This window comes from Odocoileus virginianus, chromosome 15 (assembly GCF_023699985.2).
Source record: "Odocoileus virginianus isolate 20LAN1187 ecotype Illinois chromosome 15, Ovbor_1.2, whole genome shotgun sequence".
NCBI classification, from domain to species: domain Eukaryota; kingdom Metazoa; phylum Chordata; class Mammalia; order Artiodactyla; family Cervidae; genus Odocoileus; species Odocoileus virginianus.
Genome location: NC_069688.1, coordinates 9365691 through 9388071, shown reverse-complemented (window position 1 = coordinate 9388071; position 22381 = coordinate 9365691). Strand labels below are relative to the sequence as shown.

Genomic DNA, 22381 nt, shown 5'->3' with positions numbered 1-22381 from the left:
GCATTAATATACTGTATTGGTCCTTAACTTTCTGGCTTACTTCACTCTGTATAATGGGCTCCAGTTTCATCCATCTCATTAGAACTCAAAGGCAGAAATGTATATTCCATCAACATCAAGTATGAGTTAGGTTGCAACTTGCCTTCCATCTCATCTTTCCTTCAGCTCTACCATCTCCCACCTCCCCTCCCACCTCTAGTAACCCTTCTCATTTTCACGCAATGCCAGCCCCTGTATGCTAGCTGTTGTACTGCATGGCTGTACTTTTCAAGGTCCTGAGAATAAAAATATTTTATTTTTTGCATTTTATTGTTCTTTAAGTGAAAAATATTATAAACCTATACACAGTACTACATAGCCGATTGTGTTAGTTGCATACCTAGGCTAACTTTGCTGGACTTACAAATAAATTGGACATAAGAATGTACTCCCAGGAAACAAAAGCCCAGGACCAGATGGCTTCACAGCTGAATTCTACCAAAAATTTAGAGATGAGCTAACACCTATCTTATTAAAACTCTTCCAGAAAATTGCAGAAGGTAAACTTCCAAACTCATTCTATGAGGCCACCATCACCCTAATTCCAAAACCAGACAAAGATGCCACAAAAAAAGAAAACTACAGGCTAATATCACTGATGAACATAGATGCAAAAATCCTTAACAAAATTCTAGCAAACAGAATCCAACAACATATTTAAAAAAATCATACATCATGTCCAAGTGGGCTTTATCCCAGGAATGCAAGGATTCTTTAATACCCACAAATCAATCAATGTAATACACCACATTAACAAATTGAAAGATAAAGACCATATGATTATCTCAATAGATGCAGAAAAAGCCTTTGACAAAATTCAGCATCCATTTATTATTAAAACTCTCCAGAAAGCAGGAATAGAAGGAACATACGTCGACATAATAAAAGCTATATATGACAAACCCACAGCAAGCATTACCCTCAATGGTGAAAAATTGAAAGCATTTCCCCTGAAATCAGGAACAAGACAAGGGTGCCCACTCTCACCACTACTATTCAACATAGTTTTGGAAGTTTTGGCCACAGCAATCAGAGCAGAAAAAGAAGTAAAAGGAATCCAGATAGGAAAAGAAGAAGTGAAACTCTCACTGTTTGCAGATGACATGATCCTCTACATAGAAAACCCTACAGACTCCACCAGAAAATTACTAGAGCTAATCAATGAATATAGTAAAGTTGCAGGATATAAAATTAACACACAGAAATCCCTTGCATTCCTATACACTAACAATGAGAAAACAGAAAGAGAAATTAAGGAAACAATACCATTCACCATTGCAACAAAAAGAATAAAATACTTAGGAGTATATCTACCTGAAGAAACAAAAGACTTATACATAGAAAACTATAAAACACTGATGAAAGAAATCAAAGAGGACACAAACAGATGGAAAAATATACCGTGTTCATGGATTGGAAGAATCAATACTGTCAAAATGGCTATACTACCCAAAGCAATCTATAGATTCAATGCAATCCCTATCAAGCTACCAACAGTATTTTTCACAGAACTAGAACAAATAATTTCACAATTTGTATGGAAGTACAAAAAAAACTTGAATAGCCAAAGCAATCTTGAGAAAGAAGAATGGAACTGGAGGAATCAATCTGCCTGACTTCAGGCTCTAATACAAAGCCACAGTCATCAAGACAGTATGGTACTGGCACAAAGCTGGAAAATATCAATGGAACAGAATAGAAAGCCCAGAGATAAATCCACGAACCTATGGTCACTTTATCTTCGACAAAGGAGGCAAGAATATACAATGGAAAAAAGACAAACTCTTTAACAAGTGGTGCTGGGAAAACTGGTCAAACACTTGTAAAAGAATGAAACTAGAACACTTAACACCATACACAAAAATAAACTCAAAATGGATTAAAGATCTAAATGTAAGAACAGAAACTATAAAACTCCTAGAGGAGAACATAAGCAAAACACTCTCCAACATAAATCACATCAAGATCCTCTATGACCCACCTCCCAGAATATTGGAAATATAAGCATAAATAAACAAATGGGAACTAATTAAATTTAAAAGCTTTCACACAACAAAGGAAACTATAAGCAAGGTGAAAAGACAGCCTTCAGATTGGGAGAAAATAATAGCAAACGGAGCAACAGACAAAGGATTAATCTCAAAAATATACAAGCAACTGCTGCAGCTCAATTCCAGAAAAATAAATGACCCAATCAAAATATGGGCCAAAGAACTAAACAGACATTTCTCCAAGGAGACATACAGATGGCTAACAAACACATGAAAAGATGCTCAACATCACTCATTATCAGAGAAATGCAAATCAAAACCACAATGAGGTACCATTACATGCCAGTCAGGATGGCTGCTATCCAAGTCTACAAGCAATAAATTCTGGAGAGGGTGTGGAGAAAAGGGAACCTTCTTACACTGTTGGTGGGAATGCAAACTAGTACAGCCACTATGGAGAACAGTGTGGAGATTTCTTTAAAAAACTGGAAATAGAACTGCCATATGACCCAGCAATACCACTTCTAGGCATACACACTGAGGAAACCAGATCTGAAAGAGACACGTGCACCCCAACGTTCATCACAGCGCTATTTATAATAGCCAGGACATGGAAGCAACCTAGATGCCCATCAGCAGATGAATGGATAAGGAAGCTGTGGTACATATACACAATGGAATATTACTCAGCCATTAAAAAGAACTCATTTGAATCAGCTCTAATGAGATGGATGAAACTGGAGTCCATTATACAGAGTGAAGTAAGCCAGAAAAATAAAGACCATTACAGTATACTAACACATATATATGGAATTTTAAAAGATGGTAACGATAACCCTATATGCAAAACAGACAAAGAGACACAGATGTACAGAACAGACTTTTGGACTCTGTGGGAGAAGGTGAGGGTGGGATGTTTCAAGAGAACAGCATCGAAATATGTATATTATCTAGGGTGAAACAGATCGCCAGCCCAGGCTGGATGCATGAGACAAGTGCTCAGGGCTGGTGCACTGGGAAGACCCAGAGGAATCGGGTGGAGAGGGAGGCAGGAGGGGGGATCGGGACAGGGAATACTTGTAAATCCATGGCTGATTCATGTCAATGTATGACAAAAACCACTACAATATTGTAAAGTAGTTAGTCTCCAACTAATAAAAATAAATGAAAAAATAAAATAAAATTTTAAAAAAGAAAAGAAAAACCACTGGGATGCAGTAAGAAAAAGAAAAAGAATGCACTCTCAGAAAAAAAAGAAAAAAAGAATTCACTCTCAGAACAGAACTCATTCATATATAGGGGACTTATTAGACCTTAAAGGACTATTTTGAAACTCTCATGAAGCAGCCCATGTAAACCACTTAACACTGACTGCTGCTGTAAGTCCTACATAATACTGCGTGTTCTGATGATAGAAAGCATTATCATGAATGCTTCTGATTTTCATCATTTATGCCTGCCCTTTCAAATATAGCTTTTCTGGTGGCTCAGATGATAAAGAATCTACCTGCAATGCAGGAGAACCAGGTTCCATCCCTGGGTCAGGAGGATCCTCTAGAGAAGGGAATGGCTATTATTCTGGTAGACTATTATTCTTTTTTGGAGAATTCCATGGACAGAGGAGGCTGTCAGAGGAGCCTAGCAGGCTACAGTCCATGGGGCTGCAAAGAGTCAGACATGACTGAGTGACTAACACTTGCACTTCCTCAGAAATAAACGGGAGTGTAACTGGGAATATGAAGCAGTGGTGGTTGGTAATTTTTGAAGGATCTTCCCAATGCCGAAATTCAAATCCATGAATTCATTATTATTTAGTTGTTTATGGCCATCACCTGGGCTGATGCTTGACCGTCTGGCACCCAGAATTCCATTCATGGAACATTTTCACATCCTAGCACTCTGTTTGGAACTATGAATAAAGGGGAAAGGAAGCACACTTCCTAACCTCAAAAAAATCACATTGGAAAAAGAAATACACATGAAAACAATCAAAATCTCCCCTTCTCTACACATCACTTGGTGCGGGGGGCAGGGGCGGGGGGGGGAGCGGAAAAACAGATCCCTACTGAGAACTGTAAAAGTTCCTACAATAGTAGAGGAAGGCTGACTTGTCTGTAGCTATGTTAACAGGGAACCACAAAAACCGCTTGTAAACCTGTTACATTAATCAGCAACAACTCCCCTCAGTGAACTTACTTTTTTTCAAGCCAATCCATCAGTGACAGCCCCTGGCTCTGTCAAGACAGCTTATCAGGAACTGACTCTCTCCAAGAAACACACCTCAGAGAGTGAATCAGCAGCAGTTTCCCCCCAAGTAACCCTCCTTATGCAGATACCAGACCACTTATCTCCCTAAAACCCACCAGTTCAACCTCTACACTTCCCCAGGGCACTGTAAGACCCACCACCTGCACCAAGTCAGGAGCATGGCTCTCCCTAATCAGGAACAATATCACCAGTTTCATCTTTTAATCTGAGATAATGAGTGATAGGGGACTTCCCAAGGGGATTCGTGGTAAAGAATCAGGCTGCCAATGCACAGGAGACTCAGGTTTGATCTCTAGGCCAGGAAGATCCCCTGGAGGAGGAAATGGCAACCCTTTCTAGTATCCTTGTCTGGAGAATCCCATGGACAGAGGAGCCTGGTGGGCTACAGTCCACAGGGTCGCAAAGAGTCAGACACACACGCGCATGCAATGAGTGATGGTATCTAGATTCTCTGACTCTATAACACACTTCGTTATCAAGTTAATTCCAGATAGATTAAGATTAAAATGCATATGAAGAGGTTTCCCTGGTGGCCCAGTGGTTAAGAGTCTGCCTTGTGATGCAGGGAGCACTGGTTCAATTCCTGGTCGGGGAAGCTTTCACATGCCACAGAGCAACCAAGCCCATGTGCCACAACTACTGAGGCTTGTGCTCTAGAACCCATGCTCCACGAGAGAGGCCACTACTGAGATGACACGCCTGCACGCCGCAACTGGAGAGGAGCACCCGCTTGCCACAACCAAAGCCCAAACATAGTGATGAAGGTTCCCTGTAGTCAGTAAAATAAATAAAATATATACTAAAAAATAAAAGGCATGTGAGTGCATGGTATGTATATGATCATAAGAGCCTTAGGACAAAATACACACTTTAGAAAATATATAGTTTTGCCATAGCAATGATCTTTCTTTTTTCCCAGAATGGCATCAAAGGCAGAAACTATAATAGCAAATTCAGGTAGAATTAAAACTTCTGGAAGGTAAAATGACACAACACTATCATCAATACTTAAGCCACATCACCACAAAACAATCACCAACAGCACGACTATCACCCATTACTATAAACAGAACTAAAAAGCAAATGGCAGAAAGAAAAGGAAATATTTGCAATATATAAGATAACATAAAGATTAATGTTCCCAAGTATATAGAGAGAACTCTTAAAATCAATGAGAAAAGACAGGGTTAGATTTGTTTAAAGGTCAAAGGATACAAAAGTAATCACAAAAGGAAGGCAGGCAAACAGCAAGAAGAAGACTAAAGGACAACAGATAGAAAAGAAAGTTCATTATCAATAGTCACAGAAATGCATATTTTAGAAGACTGGAAATGCCTCATTTTTTATCAAAACTGTTGAAATATATCTTCATATGCTGCTAGTGGAAAAGTAAATTGGCCAAATCTTTGTGAAAGGTTATTTGGCAATGTACCCCAAGAGCACAAACTTTCAGTTATAAGGTGAGTAAGTTTATAGAATCTGATGTATAGTAAGGTGAATACACTTAACAATACTGAATTATACACTTGAAAGATGCTGAGAGTACATCTTAGAGGTTTTCACCACACACCAAAAAAAATGGTAAATATAAAAGGTGAAGGATGTGTTATTGAGTGATCATATACCAAAAAAAATGGTAAATATAAAAGGTGAAGGATGTGTTATTGAGTGATCATTTCACAACATATACACATTTGCACACCTTTGATTTACACAGTGTTGTATTTCAGTTGTATCTTAAAGCTGGAGAAAAAAACTCATCCTTTAAAAAAAAAAAGTGCAGTATGTGAAAACTGGGACAGAGTCCTGAGTTTCTCAGAACTTCGGATGATTTTAGTAAGTCCAAGAATGCTAAGACCACATGCAATCAGCTAGATTAACACAGTGAGAGCATGACTCCCCTTTCAAATCTCCTGATTGTCAAGAAGAAAGCATCAGTTGGGTGCTAGACCTATCCTACCTATCATTTGCTAATAGACATTCTTAACAAATAGAGAATTTGCTCAAAGTTCAGCTTTCTGGAAGAAAGCATTTTCTAGTTAGAACATAATGGCTTTTCCATGAGTATATAAATATTATGTCATGTCTAGGTCAGTCTCTTGTGGGGTCACTGCTCCTTTCTCCTGGGTCCTGGTGTGCACAAGGTTTTGTTTGTGCCCTTCAAGAGTCTGTTTCCCCAGTCCTGTGTAAGTTCTGTAATAAAATGGAGCAAACAAAACGGAGCAGTGACTGTACAGAGACTGACCCAGACTTGCCAGTGAGTGTCCGAGTCTCCAGAGCAGGCGTAGGTTGGAGGTAGTGCTGCAGGGTCGGGGGTACTGAGTGCAGCAGTACATGCATGGGACCTTTTAAGGAGGCTGCCATTATCTTCAGTGCCTCCACCATACTTTGGTCTCAGGTCAAACAACAGGGAGGGAACACAGCCCCGCACATCAACAGACAATTGGATTAAAGATTTATTGAGCATGGCCCCACCCCATCAGAACAAGATCCACTTTCCCCCACAGTCAGTCTCTCCCATCAGGAAGCTTCCATAAGTCTCTTATCCTTCCATCAGAGGGCAGACATAATGAAAACCAATCACAGAAAACTGATCAAACTGATGACATGGACCACAGCCTTGTTTCACTGAAACTATGAGCCATGTCATGTAGGGCCACCCAGGGTTCATGGTGGAGAGGTCTGATGAAACTTGGTCCACTGGAGAAGGGAAAGGCAAATCACTTCAGTATTCTTGCCTTGAGGACCCCAAGAACAATATGAAAAGGCAAAAAGATATGACACTGAAAGATGAACTCCCCAGATTGGCAAGTGCCCAATATGCTACTGGAGAAGAGTGGAGAAATAATTCCAGAAGATGGAAAAGATGGAGCCAAAGAAAAACAATGCCCAGCTGTTGGTGTGACTGGTGATGGAAGTAAAGTCTGATGCTGTAAAGAACAATATTGCATAGGAATCTGGAATGTTAGGTCCATGAATCAAGGTAAATTAGAAGTGGTCAAATAGGAGACGGCAAGAGTGAACATCGACATTTTAGGAATCAGTGAACTAAAATGGACTGGAATGGGCAAATCTAATTCAGATGACCATTATATCTACTGGGCCAGAATCTCTTAGAAGAAATGGAGTAGCCCTCATAGTCAACAAAAGAGTCCAAAAGGCAGTATTTGGGTGCAGTCTCAAAAGTGACAGAATGATCTCTGTTCATTTCCAAGGCAAACCATTCACTATCACAGTAATCCAATTCTATGCCCCAACCAGTAATACTGAAGAAGCTGAAGCTGAACGGTTCTATAAAGACCTACAAGACCATCTAGAACTAACACCCAAAAAAGATGTCCTTTCATTATAGGGGACTGGAATGCAAAAGTAGAAAGTCAAGAGATACCTGTAGTAACAGGCAAATTTGGCCTTGGAGTACAAAATGAAGCAGGGCAAAGGCTAACATAGTTTTGCCAAGGAAACGCACTGGTCATAGCAAACAACATCTTACAACAACACAAGGGAAGACTTCACGTGGACATTACCAAACTCAGATGGTCAATACCAAACTCAGATTAATTATATTCTTTACAGTCAAAGATGGAGAAGCTCTATACAGCCAGCAAAAACAAGACTGGGAGCTGACTGTGGCTCAGATCATGAACTCCTTGTTGCAAAATTCAGACTTAAATTGAAGAAAGTAGGGAAAACCACTAGGCCACTCAGGTATGACCTAAATCAAATCTTTTATGATTATACAGTAGAAGTGACAAATAGATTCAAGGGATTAGATCTGAGAGACAGAGTGCCTGAAGAACTATGTACAGAGGCTCGTGATATTATACAGGAGGCTGTGATCAAACCATTCCCAAGAAAAAGAAATGCAAAAAGGCCAATGGCTGTCTGAGGAGGCCTTACAAATAGCTGAGAAAAGAAGAGAAAAGCAAGGGATAAAAGGAAAGATACACTAATCTGAAGGCAGAGTTCCTAAGAATAGCAAAGAGAGATAAGAAAGCTTTACTTAGTGATCAGTGCAAAGAAGTAGAGGAAAACAATAGAATGGGAAAGACTAGAGATCTCTTCAAGAAAATTAGAGATACCACAGGAAAAATTTCATGCAAAGATGGGCTCAATAAAGGGCAGAAATGGTTTGGACCTAACAGAAGCAGAAGATATTAAGAAGAGGTGGCAAGAATACACAGAAGAACTGTACAAAAAAGATCTTCACGACCCAGATAATCATGATGGTGTGATCACTCACCTAGAGCCAGACATCCTGGAATGTGAAGTCAAGTGGGCCTTGGAAAGTATCACTATGAACAAAGCTAGTGGAGGTGATGGAATTCCAGTTGAACTATTTCAAATCCTAAAAGATGATGTTGTGAAAGTGCTGCACTCAATATGCCAGCAAATTTGGAAAACTCAGCAGTCGCCACAGGACTGGAAAAGTCAGTTTTCATTCCAATCCCAAAGAAGGGAAATGCCAAAGAATGTTCCATCTTCCACACAATTGCACTCATCTCACACACTAGCAAAGAAATGCTCAAAATTCTCCAAGCCAGGATTCAACCATATGTGAACCATGAACTTCCAGATGTTCAAGCTAGATTTAGAAAAGGCAGAGGAACCAGTGATCAAACTGCCAACATGCATTGGATCATAGAAAAAGCAAGAGACTTCCAGAAAACCTCTACATCTGCTTTATTGATTACACCAAAGCCTTTGACTGTGTAGAACACAGCAAGCTGTGGAAAATTCTTCAAGAGATGGGAATACTGGACAACCTTACCGGCCTCTTGAGAAATCTGTATGAAGGTCAAGAAGCAACAGTTAGAACTGAATGGGGAACAACAGACTGGTTACAAATAGGGAAAGGAGTACGTCAAACCTGCATATTGTCACCCTGCTTATTTAACTTATATGCAGAGTACATCATGCAAAATATCAGGCTGGATGAAGCACTAGCTGAAATCAAGATTGCCAGGAGAAATATCAATAACCTCAGATATGCAGATGATACCACTTTTATGGCAGGAAGTGAATAGGAACAAAAGAGCCTCTTGATGAAAGTGAAAGAGGAGAGAAAACGCTGGCTTAAATCTCAACATTCAAAAAACTAAGATCATGGCATCTGGTCACATCACTTCATGGCTTATAGATGGGGAAACAATGGAAACAGAGACAGAGTTTATTTTCTTGGGCTCCAAAACCACTGCAGATGAAGACTATAGTCATGAAATTAAAAGACACTTGCTCCTTGGAAGAAAAGCTATGACCATCCTAGAAAAGCTATGATCATCATTTTAAAAAGCAGAGACAAAGGTCCGTCTGGTCAAAGCTCCTGGTTTTTCCAGTAGTCGTGTATGGATGTGAGAGTTGGACTCTAAAGAAAGCTGAGTACCAGAGAATTAATGTTTTTGAACTAGTGGTGGTATTGTTGGAGAAGGCTCTTGAGAGTCCTTTGGAATGCAAAGAGATCAAACCAGTCAATCCTAAAGGAAATCAACCCTGACTATTCACTGGAAGGACTGAATCTGAAGCTCCAGTATTTTGGCCACCTGATGTGAAGAACTGACTCACTAGAGAAGACCCTGATGCTGGGAAAGATTGAAGACAGGAGGAGAAGGGGACGAGAGAGGATGAGATGGTTGGATGGCATCACCGACCCAATGGACATGAATTTCAGCAAGCCACAGGAGTTGGTGATGGACAGGGAAGCCTGGTGTGCTGCAGTCCATGGGGCTGTAAAGAGTTGGACACACCTGAGTGACTGAACTATTATGTCAGACTGCCAAAGAATAATTCTCATCTTTCTTTCATCATGCATTTTAATATTAAAATTTTTCTTTCAACAAATAAGTGTGTCTGTAAACCTACCAGTACAGTGAAACTCAGGAACATATTATAAAAATGGGTGAATGTGGCAAAAATGTAAAAAGGAAAAGGAAAATATTGTCCTGAGCCTTTGCTGCCACCAATTTATAACATCTGTCACTCTGCAACAGTCTTCCTTGTTGAAAATTTGCCCCACAATTTCTATTCCTACCTGACTACTGAAATGCTTAGCATTTTTCCAACTTGACTTGGTGACTGCAGTCATTCTCAGAGTCTGCTCAGGGTCTGTATGGAAGGGTCACAGATCTCTTTCAGACCAATGCATATAGGAGCCAGTGATGCTCTCCCAGCTGTGGCAGGGACTTTCAGCTAGAGAGTCTGCTTGTTTCAAAAGCTACAGGGCATCAACAGAGCCTTCACCAGTCTAAATCACCAAGTGACCACATGGAGAAGAGCTGAACTGTGTAGATAAATACTTAGTCACTGAGATTTGGGGGATTTGGTTACTTGCATGTCTGTTGCAGACTGTTTCCCCGTGGAAAAAGTATCTGAGACTGGCATCACAGACCATTGTACTGGGAAATGCTATCAGAATAAACACCATGGAGCAAGAGAAAGAACCAGAATCAGGCAGTAACAGAAGATGGGCTACAGATGGCCCCCACAGGGCTCAACCGGCTCCATGGGGAGCTCTGAAGCTACACTGGCCTCTTACAGTTGTCAGGGGCTGAGACTTTATGCCCCCAAAGCAATGAGTCACAAATAAGAGCTGCCCAAGGAGGGAGTTGTGATGCTGGATGAGGAACTCTCACCAAGGGTAACTCTTGTGGAGGACTTGAGCTGAGAGTCAGCAGCTAGGACTACTCCCAACAGTTGGAAAAATCAGTTCTCTTGGGCTTCCCTTGTGACTCAGCTGATAACGAATCCACCTGTAATGCGGGAGACCTGGGTTTGATCCCTGGGTTGGGAAGATCCCCTGGAGAAGGGAATGGCTACCCACTCCAGCATTCTGGCCTGGAGGATTCCATGGACTGTATAGTCCATGGGGTTGCAAAGAGTTGGACACGACTGAGCAACTTTCACTTTCACTTTTTACTATCATTCCTGAAAAGGGATCTGGGAAAGGCATCATGGTATGCACTCCAGCAGTATAACTGGTCAATTCTGTCTTCTATGGAGAGGCTGAGTCACTTCCCCAAGTCCCAAAGTTGCAAATGGCAGAACTAGCATTCAAATCCACAACTGTATGACTCTTAATCTTAGCTATTATGTGGAACTGCCTACCTGTCTAAACACACTCCCAGCCCTATCTTTTGCTTGGAGGCCAGTGAGTGGGGTCATTACCATTTACTAAGACATTTCTCTAAATGCTGTACTTGTACAACATCGTGAGAAAGGAGTAGGTTCCCTATCATGCAAAAGGCAACCCAGGCTTACAGAAGACAAGCTACATGTCCTTGTTAAACAGTAATTTAATTCATTAAGTTATTCACACAGGGACCCTGATGTGCTTTACTCTAGGATCCATATTCTATTTCTAAAGACTTGGGCCAATCAAAGCCTCACAAGGAAAACTAAACACAGAGCTTATTTGATCTACAATGGGCTACATCCTGATAAACCCACTATAGGTTGAAAATATCTGAGACCAAAGGGCATTTCACACCTACCCCATCAGACAGTATAGCTTAGCCTGGCTTACCTTAAACATGCTCATGTTGTGTTAGCCTACAACTGGGCAAAACTAACACAAAGTTTAAAGTGTTGAATATCTCAAGTAGTTGATTAAGTACTGGCAGTTCAGTTCAGTTGCTCAATCATGTCCGACTCTTTGTAACCTCATGGACTGCAGCACGCCAGGACTCCCTGTCCAACACTAACTCCCGGAGTCCACCCAAACTCATGTCCATGGAGTCAGTGATGCCAGTCAACCATCTCATCCTCTGTCATCCCCTTCTCCACCTGCCCTCAATCCCTCCCAGCACCAGGGTCTTTTCAAATGAGTCAGCCCTTTGCATCAGGTGGCCAAAGTATTTGAGTTTCAGCTTCAACATCAGTTCTTCCAATGAACACCCAGGACTGATCTCCTTCAGGATGGACTGGTTGGATCTCCTTGCAGTTCAAGGGACTCTCAAGAGTCTTCTCCAATACCACAGTTCAAAAGCATCAATTCTTTGGTGCTCAGCTTTCTTTACAGTCCAACTCTCACATCCATACATGATGACTGGAAAAACTATAGCCTTGACCTTTGTTGGCAAAGTAATGTCTCTTCTTTTTAATATGCTGTCTAGGTTGGCCATAACTTTCCTTCCAAGGAGTAAGTGCCTTTTAATTTCATGGCTGTACTGAAAGGAAAACAGAATGGTTGTTGGATGCAGGATGCTTGTCAGTGTACCAGCTGTTTACCCTCATGGATCATTGTGGGACTGACTGGGAGCTGCAGTTCTTTGCCCAGCAGCACTTGATTATAAAATAGCAAATAACCAGCCCGGTGGCAAGGGTAGGAGGGGAAAGGTGCACATTAAATCAAGTTTCAAAATTTTAAGTACAGCTTCTACTGAATGGGTATCACTTTCCCACCACCATAAAGTCAAAAAAAAAAAAAAAAAATTCCCAAGTCAAACGACCCTAAGTCTAAGAATGTCTGTGGTCCAAAGCTTCTGAGTTCAGGCCACATGATCTCCTCCATTACTGTTGGCATTTGTTTAGCAAGGAATGCTCATTTTCAAAGCTTCATAACTAAGACTTTTCCAGTGTCACATGTTTCTACATGATTGTATGTAGATTTTGCAATGCCTAATTCCCTGCTGATATTCTGGTGAGGGAATAGCTTTCCTTCACTAGTGTGCCTGATAAGGGATGGGAATAAAGGTATCTGGTCCTTAGTCCTGCCCCTACTATATCTGATGTGAAAGTCAAAGTCACACAGTCATGTCCAACTCTTTGCAATCCAATGGACTCTACAGGCCCTGGAATTCTCCAGGCCAGAATACTGGAGTGGGTAGCCTTTCCCTTTTCCAGGGGATCTTCCTCATCTCAGGGATCACCACATTATAGGTAGATTCTTTATCAGCTGAGCCACCAGGGAAGCCCGTATATCTGATGAACTTGGACAATAAACCTTTCCTGACCTCAAAGCTAAGGGGGATGGACACTACACATAGGTTCTAAATGATAGTTTCTTATTCAGATTCAATTCATCAAGCATTTATGGAGCTTGTTCAGTTCAGTTGCTCATTCATGTCCAGCTCTGTGACCCCATGGACTGCAACACACCAGGCCTCCCTGTCCATCACCAACTCCCGGAGTTTACTCAAACTCATGTCCATTGAGTTGGTGATGCCAACCAACCATCTCATCCTCTATTGTCTCCTTCTCCTTCTGCCTTCATTCTTTCCCAGCATCAGGGTCTTTTCCAATGAGTCATTCCTCACATCAGGTGGCCAAAGTATTGGAGTTTCAGCTTCAGCATCAGTTCTTCCAATGAATATTCAGGACTGATTTCCTTGAGGATTAACTGGTTTGATCTCCTCACAGTCCAAGGGACTCTCAGGAGCTTTCTCCAACACCACAGTTCAAAAGCATCAATTCTTCAGCACTCAGCTTTCTTTAAAGTTCAACTCTCACATCCATACATGACTACTGCAGAAACCATATCTTTGACTAGATGGACTTTTGTCAACAAAGTAATGTCTCTGCTTTTTAATATGCTGCCTAGGTTGGTCATAGTTTTTCTTCCAAGGAACAAGCATCTTTTCATTTCATGGCTGCAGTCACCAACTGCAGTGATTTTGAAGCCCCCCAAAAATAAAGTCTGTTACTGTTTCCATTGTTTCCCCATCTGTTTTCCATAAAATGATAGGATAAGAGGCCATGATCTTAGTTTTCTGAATGATGAGTTGGATCTTAATGCTAAGTTTTTGAAATCTTTTCTGAATGTTGAGTTGGATGCCATGACCTTAGTTCTCTGAATGGAGCTTATACTATGTATCAAGTACTAGACTGGATCCTACATATTTACTAAAGATTTTTAACCTCCCTTGATCCCTCAGGCAATTCTCATCATTTGAAGTAGAGTTCTAAAAGTTTCAAACAAGGCCATGCACTCAAAAAAAGTAAAAAACATATCTGGTTCACTTGGCAATAGTCTTGGGGAGAAGCTTTAAATGTGGGTATCAATAGAATTACCTATGGAAGTAGCCCATAGCATAACAGTGCTTATTAAAATACTTTAATTCATTCATGTATTCACTAAGTACACACCAGAGACTGGCCCAGACTATCAGAGATACAGAAGTAACTAAAATGGTCTGTGACCATGAGGATTAACAGAGTGGAAGCCGCAGTTTATAAGGACAGAGGAAAACACACATGCATGTCATTAGAAACAACATTTATAAAGGTAATATAAGTAAAATTTGAGGTTTTAATATACTTCAGTTACTGTATTACCTGATTAGATTATAAATTATGAGAAATGATATTTCAGTTTCTGTTTAGTATTCTACATCTTTTAGTTGGCATTTGCAAACACTCAATAATTATGTGTTCAATGACTATGTGTGATCTCATTAATCCATTTTATAGCTGAGGAAATTGTACAGTAACTGGTAGTTCTATTGGTGAAACTCAGAAATTTCTGTTAACCACCTTCTAACTCCTCTTTACAGATTCCCATAAATATATACAAGGTGAACCAAGTGAGGAAAATTCATGAACATCTGACTGTATTTCCACTGGACCATGAACTATAAGACATCAAGAGGCATGTCTGTCTTATTTCTCATAATATTCTCTAGTATGCCAAGTATGTACACACACACACACACACAAATACACACAGAGTCTTTCAGTTTTGGCGTTTGATTCTAACATGTTTCCTTCCAAGGATATATTTTATACCTATTAGTGTTAGTCAGTTCCTTTATTCGTTTGCTGAGGCTACTTGAAAAACACCGTAGACTGAGAGACAAACAACTGAAATCTTTTTTATCACAGTTCTACATACCGGAAGTCCAATATCAAGGTGTCAGCAAGGTCAGTGTCTGGTGAGAGGGCTCCTTCCCTCGTTTGCAGGTGGTCACCTTACCAGGTCCCCACAACAGCTTTCCTCCTCGCATGTACATGTATAAAGCAAACTTTCTTATATGGCCACCATTTCTGCCTAATTAGGACCCCCACTCTTAAGATATAATTTAGGTTTAATCACCCTCTAAAAGCCCTATCTTCAGATATAACTTCACACTAAGAGTTTAAGCTTCAACATACCAATATTGGGGAAACACATTCAGTCCATCGCATCTCCTACTCTTGATCTCTTCTCAACCAGATGAAAAGAAGCAAAGAATCCCATTAATGCAGCCCCTACAGAAGAGTGTCCTAGGCATACAACAGGCAATAAGACTGGAAAACATACCTGGAAAAGCCAGAAAACTTCCACTGCAGTAGGTTGAAAGAATGATGAATAGACTAAATGAAGCTATAAAATGTTGTGGAGACTGGGGAGGTATGAGAGCACAGTAGTTCAGGGCAAAGGAGTTATATAAGCCATAAAGTTGAGGTCACCAGGGACTAGATGTGGAAGGATTTTGTATGATTAGCAAAGGATTTTGGACTTTATTTATCTAAAAAGTATGAGAGAAAACACAGAAAAAGGGGACAGAATTAAAGGAAATTGATGATAATAACCAAATTCTAAAAACCAGTAATAATACCTCAAAATCTTCTATAGAAAAAAATTATTATTTACAGAAGAATAGAAATAAAGATAAGAGATAAGAATGTTTAGCATTATGTGAACCAGAGAAAATGGCTTACAGTCGTAAAAGTACTGAAAGAAAAACACTTTTCTATCTCCAGAAAAAAATACTTTTCAAAACTTAGGTAAAAATAAAGACTTTTTAGACATGCAAAGGCTGCAAGAATTTGCTGCTAACAGATATGGTATACAAAAAATAAAAATTAAAGGAGTTAAAGGAAGAATAGAAATGATATTAAAAGGAAAGTTGGATCAACACAAAAGACTGTAGAGTGCCAAATATGGTAAATACATGGGTAAATACAAATGACATTTTCTAATTTTTTTCAAGTTTATTGTGGTAAGAAAAATTAACATGAGATCTGCCTTCTTAAGAGAATATTCACTTTTACCATGATGTCCTTAGCCATAATAGAAGTCTCAAATTCTAAACAACTGAAGTAAATCTGAGCATGCTCTTCGATCACAATAGAATTAAAACTGAAATTATCAGAAGATAGCAAGATAACTCGAAATTGCCCACATGTGTATGAAGTCAATAATACATTGCTAAAGAAACAGTTTGAAGAAGAAACAAGAAGAGAAATTAGAAGGTATTTCAAACTGGATGAAAATCAAAACACATCAATTTTTGAGATGTGATTAAAGCAGGAAAAGTAAATGGTAAAGTCAATCACCTAAATTCACATATTAAAAAGCTGGATATAGAAGAGCAAATAAAAACCCAAAGTGTGTGAAAAGGAAAGAAACAAATAGCGTGCTATACACACAGTAACAGAAAGCAGATCAGTAATTGCGTGGGCTGGAAGTTGAGGGTCATTGACCACAAAAGGTCAGCAGAGAACATCTTAGCATGAGAATTTTCCCTATTTTGTTGGCAGTGGTGATTACAAGAAGGTATAGAATTATCAAAAGTCACTGAACTTTACACCTGAACTGAGTGTTTTATTGTATGTAAATTCTGCCCCATTAAATTTGATTTAAAATTTAACAAGTGCACTCAACATTTAGCAGCAACCCTTTTGTTAAGCATGGAAGTTGGAAATATAAATTAATGAAGATGGCGATTCTGATTACAGCAGCTACTAGAGATAAGATAAACATCTATTTTCCAAACACTGACCTAAACCAGTTTGGATAGAAAACATAACACACTTGTCAACAACAACAAAAAAAAAAACCCTGAGTGGTATGTATAATTACCCCCGTTTTCCAAACAAAGAAACTGAGATTTAAAAGTTTAATTAACCAACCCACAGTCATACAGACATTAAAGAAAGCAACAGAGATTGAAATTCTAGTCCAAGTGAGTTGACCACTCAGGAACAGTGTATTGGTGGCCAGATACATCATTGACCACCACAGTTGGTGGGTTAACACAAGCAAGATCTTGTCCCCAAAATGTGTTTACATTTGGTGAATTTAGCACTGTTCTCTTGTTTCAGCTTTCACTTGATTCATTCCAGCGACTCTGCATTTAGGTGTGCCTCTTTGTAATGCTTTACATGTTTAGTTTCACATACACCACCTCCCCTCTTCCATTTTCACCACTCACCTTGGACACTTAATTATCAGCATATTCTGTGTCCTGTGCCTGGCATGAAGTCTCTCGGAGCTTGCATATGGGAGAGTGTTCTGTACAATGGAGCCTCTTTCTCCATGGAGGCTCAGCCTTCCCCAGCACAGCAGGTAGAATGCTGCGGGCAACTGGCCAGACTGCGCACACAATCTGTTTAAGAGATGGAAACAGAAGCAGTGCTCGGAAACACGTTCTCAGCCTTTATGCATTTTACAACATATGTGCCAGCAAAGAGTCCCATTGGCTGTATTATTTCAGAGGCTGAGTGTCCAGAGCAAAGTGAGACAGCATTGCAGTGTGGAGGGCGTGTACATCGTGTGTGTATCAGCCTGGTAGCAACCGCAATAATGATTTCCCTTCTGAAACAGAGGTCCGCCTGAAGTTGACTAATGAGTCATAAGAGACACGCTTGTGCTTGCTGCTTTTTATCCCCTTCTTCCTTCAGAAAGAATGGATTTCACACCTACAAGAGCACCTTTCCCCAGTGCAAAGGTTTGAAAACCTGCTGACCCACTTTAAAGGTTGTACTTGGATTTGTGACCTGGCCCTGTCACTCAGAGGTTGAAAGATTGTGGGTAATTCACTTATCTTCTCTGTTTCATTTTCTTTAGTGGCAAGTGAAGCAAAAGATACCAGCATCACAGGCTGGGGATGAAAAAATTCAATGAGATAACACATTCAACCTTTTACATAGGCTTTAAGAGAACTGTAACATAATTCACAATTATTGCTCTTGGTAAACATCTCATTGTTGAGGTTCTTCTCCTTACTAAACACCCTTGCTTCCTATTCAAGGGAAAAGCTTTTGAAGATTACATCATAAAATCATAAAAATGTGCTAGCAGGAACTTGGAATCCAAAGCTTAGCATTTTCACAAGTGAAACTGAAGTCCATGGAAGGGAAATACTTTGCCCATAATTCTGAGCTTGGTTACTCTTACCTGCTGTGAAATTTGACTTTTGAGATCAATGAATATTAACAAGACATGTCTATACAATAGATCCCAATGCTGTTTTTCCTATGCCACTGTTAAGAATTTTCCACAAGGCACACTTCTCCCTAGACAAAATACCGTGTACATGCATAGCATAATATTAATATTTTGCACGTTTCAGATCATCCAAATTCCAGCACCAAAAACCGAATCATGAAATGCCAGGGTTGGAATTAACTTTAGGATAACTGGTCATTCTATCTGTACTTCATGCTTCTTTGTTTGCTGAGTACCAAGAACTCTGGAATTTCTGGTCCAGACTTTTTAAGGGGCATGCCAAGAGGTACGCAAGTGATAGGTGTTCGTGGGTGTGGGTTGCAATCCGTAACTTTCAAGCAAAGCCTCTTACTGCTTCAGGGCTGAGAAAGAATGTGGTTCTCAGAAGCCAGTTCTCCCCGGGCCACCACTTTCCAGCACAAAAATCCAAGGCTCTGAGAGTTCTAAATCCAAACCTGGCTTTGCACATTGTTATGACATTGTATTTGTCAAGCTAGGAGGATAAATTTGAAAGTTTATTAGCTTGGTTTGTAATCCTTAAATATTTAGACACATGGTATGTGGGCTTCCATTTGCACTCTTATCCAGGGCCCTGCAAATGCTAGGGGCAGGCACACTGGAAGCTACACTTGAAGATTGTATGCTGGAAATGAAGGTTTTCCAAACCAGAATCCCATAAAACTAATCTAAGAAATGCGAAAAAGGTGGTCCTTTTAAAAAAATAAAGACTTGTGATAAGTGAAAGAAGAGCAATCACACTGCTGCCTATTAGATACTCAGTCCTCTCTTGCTGGCTACAATCATCAGTATTATTACCATTTCAGTAGTAGTAACTATCATAGCACCATCATTTAGCAGCCTTCAGAGCATATATTACTGCCTTAAATCATTATTTGTTTCTGGGTTTGTTACCTTTCATTCCGCTAAAATACGTCATATGAGAGAGTGGGCCTTATCCGGCTTAATCACCGGTTTCCTCGGTGACTATAACACATTCTTTACTGACTGGGCCACCAGAAAAGCCCCATGTAACACACCGTAAGCATTAAACGGGCTCCCCCCAGGTGGCACAAGAGGTAAAGGATCTGCCTGCCAGTGCTGGGGACACTAGAGTCACAGGCTCGATCCCCGAGTCAGGAAGATCCCCTGGCGTAGGAAATGGCACCCCACTCCAATATTCTTGCCTGGAGAATCCCATGGACAGAGGAACCTGGGGGGTTACAGTCCATGGGGCTGAAAAGAGTTGGATGTGACTGAGCACACAGCACATGCTTTAAATAAACACTTTTTAAAATTCCATTAGACAGCTGATTTTAGAATGCACTCAGTAACAGGCCCAAAAGATTTACAAATGCCAGTTGTTTTTACCCATGACTGGGCAGGGGAGAGTTGCAGTCACAATCACACATCATGTTATTGCCTTCCCTCCATCCTCAGGAAGAGTCACAGGGAAAATTTTAAACAAACATTTTAAAAATCAAAAAGCAGGGTCATTTTCTATGTCAGGGTCTTGCAGGCTATCTGCAGGAAGGCAATCAGGACTTTTGGGAAAGAGGATATAAGGTTTAAATAAGACTGGGTAATGCTGCGTTATATCATTATCTCTAAGGGGAGGTCAGAGCCATATCCCCATTTAAGAGGACAAACATGTGGACACTAAAGGGAGAATGGGGTGGGGAGGGGTGTTGGGATGATCTGGGAGACTGGGATTGACACATACATTATTGGTATCATGGATAGGACAGATAACTAATGAGAAGTTGCTCTATAGCACCAGAACTCAACTCAGTGCTCTGCGGTGACTTAAATGGAAAGGAAATGCAAAAAAGAGAGAATATATACATACTGGTAACTGATTCATTTTGCCATACCGTAGAAACTAACACAACATTGTAAAACAACTATATTCCAATAAAAATTTTAAAATAAATAAACCTGATTAAAAAAATAATAAAAGAACTGCAAACAGAAAGGGTAATTAATTGACTCTAGGCCAAGTAGCCAGTAAGAGATGGCATGGGCTTTGAATCAGGAGAGTTCAACTCCTCCTGAGCCTGAAATTTTACCAGTAAACTTTCCAAGTATAGTGTGAATTTGATAGTGTGTCTCCTTCATTCACGGAACAGCTCAAGAATTCAGTTTTCCCAAAGAACAGCAAAACTTCATGGTTTCTCGTGCTTCCATCACTTAAATCTTGCGAAACTATGGCTTAGTAGTGAAGGCCTGCTATTGAAAGCTTACCCCATCCATACCACCAAATCACTTCCAGCTTTGCTTGTATCAGGCAGTAAGCATGAGCCTCTAATACTTTTGAGAAAATACCTATATATCAAGGTATATCTGAGTCCCCAATATTGTGGCTCGCACATAGAGTAAGGGCTCAATTCACAATGAGTGAATTAACTGTGAAATTACCTGGTCATCCAGCTGTTAGGCCTCATCACTTTCACTGAGGCCTAGGTTCAATCCCTGATTGAGGAAACTAAGATTCTACAAGCCTCACAGTGAGTCAGGAAAAAAAAAAAAAAAAGGAGAGAGAGAAAGAAGAAAGAAAAGCACTGAAGTTAAGTTTTAACTCACCTCTACCACTCACTACTGGTACACTTTTAAACTTCTTAATCACTTCGAGCTTCCATTTTTCCAATGGAGGTAATGCTACTAAACCAGGTTCATTTTTCCCGACTTACAACAAGCTAAGTTGCTGAGACGCCAAGGCTTGCAGTGACGAGAGGGGTTTTGACAAAGGCAGCCAGTCAAGGAGACAGAAGGACTCCAGATCCACTTCCCAGAAGGCAAGGTGCTTGTGGCATTTATGGGATAAGGAAAAATGCAGCAAGGCAGCCCAAGGTGGGGAGAGCCTTTAATAAACCGAGGCGCTCAGCTTGACCTGAGGCCCTCTGATATCAAAAGGTCAAGGAGCTGAGATTTGCACATGCCCACTCTTAACCAGCTTAGCCTAAACTAGACACAGCTGACTCCAAGTCCCTGGAAAGCTCAGGCAAACATATTGTTTAGGCTGCCGTGCTGCTTGGAAGGCATGCAGAGTTTTGGTAGTTTTCACTCAACCTTGATGAGGGAAGGCAGGTGAAATGGATTTGGCTAATAATTATCCAGTTTAAGTAATATCTACTCTGCTCTTCTGGCCATTTGTAAAGAACAACTGAAATAACAATAGCAAGCACATTTCCATGGCATTTCCAGGTAGCAGTCTCTCAACACTTACACAGGATCTTTTTTAATCATTGCTCAGTCGTGTCCAAATCTCTGAGAGCCCATGGACTGTAACCCACCAGCCTCCTCTGTCCATGGAATTTCCCAGATAAGACTACTACAGCGGGTTGCCCTTTCCTACTCCAGGGGAATCCTCCCAACCTAGGGATCAAACTCAAGTAAGTCTCTTGCGTCTCCTACATTGGCAGGCATATTCTTTACCATTAGTGCCACCTGGGAATCCTTACAAAAGTTCTAATAGGAACATAGTGGGAGGGTTTCTCATCCCCAGAAAAGTAAGACAACAGAAGTTTAAACATCTTGCCCAGGCTCATTCAGCTTATAATTGGGAAGAGCTGGATGGGAACACAGCAATCTAACCATAGGGTTTCTGGCTGTTACCCTCTCTCTCCATTGTGCAATTACATTTTGTTGATTTGTTGTTTAGTTGCTAAGTCATGTCCAACTCTTTTGCAGCCCCATGGATTGTAGCCCACCAGGCTCCTCTGTCCATGGGATTCTCCAAGCAAGAATACGGGAGTGGGTTGCCTTTCCTTTCTCCAGGGGATCTTCCTGACCCAGGTATCGAACCCCCATCTCCTGCATTGCAGGCAGAATCCTTACCACTGAGGCACCCGGGGAGCCCTTTGTTGATTACAAAACACTATTCAAAGAAGAGAACTTCTTATTGTTATCTTCTCTTTTAGAAAAGACAGTTCCTCCCCTA

General features: G+C 40.5%; 1 long non-coding RNA gene across 2 annotated transcripts in view; it reads right to left on the bottom strand.

The window, feature by feature from the left end:
* The window catches only part of LOC110125911 (uncharacterized), a 102423-nt gene that overhangs the window by 63539 nt on the left and 16503 nt on the right, over nt 1-22381 (bottom strand). For both annotated transcript variants that reach the window (XR_011491346.1, XR_002310227.2), the window contains exon 2: nt 17429-17602. This is a non-coding gene — a long non-coding RNA (uncharacterized lncRNA). The remainder of the gene's footprint in view (nt 1-17428; nt 17603-22381) is intronic.